The sequence below is a fragment of the Bison bison genome, unplaced genomic scaffold (genome assembly GCF_000754665.1).
Source record: "Bison bison bison isolate TAMUID 2011002044 unplaced genomic scaffold, Bison_UMD1.0 scf7180017860010, whole genome shotgun sequence".
Taxonomy (NCBI): Eukaryota; Metazoa; Chordata; class Mammalia; order Artiodactyla; family Bovidae; genus Bison; species Bison bison.
This window is the reverse complement of record NW_011490582.1, coordinates 17,936-19,001: the sequence shown is the minus strand read 5'-3', so window position 1 is coordinate 19,001 and position 1,066 is coordinate 17,936. Positions and strand designations below refer to the sequence as shown.

General features: G+C 39.0%; 1 protein-coding gene across 1 annotated transcript in view; it reads left to right on the top strand.

Moving 5' to 3' along the window:
- Positions 1-1,066, top strand: part of LOC104982231 (protocadherin-11 X-linked-like) — a gene marked incomplete at its 5' end in the record, with an annotated part of 12,505 nt that overhangs the window by 5,130 nt on the left and 6,309 nt on the right. The window lies entirely within an intron of this gene.

Below are 1,066 nucleotides of genomic sequence, written 5' to 3'. Positions count from 1 at the left end.
AGGAAGTTCACAGTTCACATATTTCTGAAGCCTGGCTTGGAGAATTTTGAGCATTACTTTACTAGCGTGTGAGATGAGTGCAATTGTGCAGTAGTTTGAGCATTCTTTAGCATTGCCTTTCTTTGGGATTGGAATGAAAACTGACCTTTTCCAGTCCTGTGGCCACTGTTGAGCTTTCCAAATTTGCTGGCATATTGAGTGCAGCACTTTCACAGCATCAGCCTTCAGGATTTGAAATAGCTCAACTGGAATTCCATCATCTCCACTAGCTTTGTTCTTAGTGATGCTTTCTAAGGCCCACTTGACTTCACATTCTAGGATGTCTGGCTCTAGGTCAGTGATCACACCATCTTCTGTGTATTCTTACCACCTCTTCTTAATATCTTCTGCTTCTGTTAGGTCCGTACCATTTCTGCCCTTTATCGAGCCCATCTTTGCATGAAATGTTCCCTTGGTATCTCTCATTTACTTGAAGAGATCTCTAGTCTTTCCCATTCTGTTGTTTTCCTCTATTTCTTTGCACTGTTCACTGAGGAAGGCTTCCTTATCTCTTCTTGCTATTCTTTGGAACTCTGCATTCAGATGATTATATCTTTCCTTTTCTCCTTTGCTTTTCACTTCTCTTCTTTTCACAGCTATTTGTCAGGCTCTCCAGACAGCCATTTTGCTTTTTTGCATTTCTTTTCCATGGGGATGGTCTTGATCCCTGTCTCATGTACAATGTCACAAACTTCATTCCATAGTTCATCAGGGACTCCATCTATCAGATCTAGGCCCTTAAACCTATTTCTCACTTCCACTGTATAATCATAAGGGATTTGATTTAGGTCATACCTGAATGGTCTAGGGTTTTCCTTACTTTCTTCAATTTATGTCTGAATTTGGCAATAAGGAGTTCATGATCTGAGCCACAGTCAGCTCCTGGTTTTGTTTTTGTTGACTGTAGGTTCAGTCTATTGTGTCCGCTAATTAAAAAACAACAACAACAACAACAACAAAAAACAAAAACAAAAACAAAAAGAATTTAAAATAACATTGTGCTGTTAATCTCTAAGATGCTTTTTTT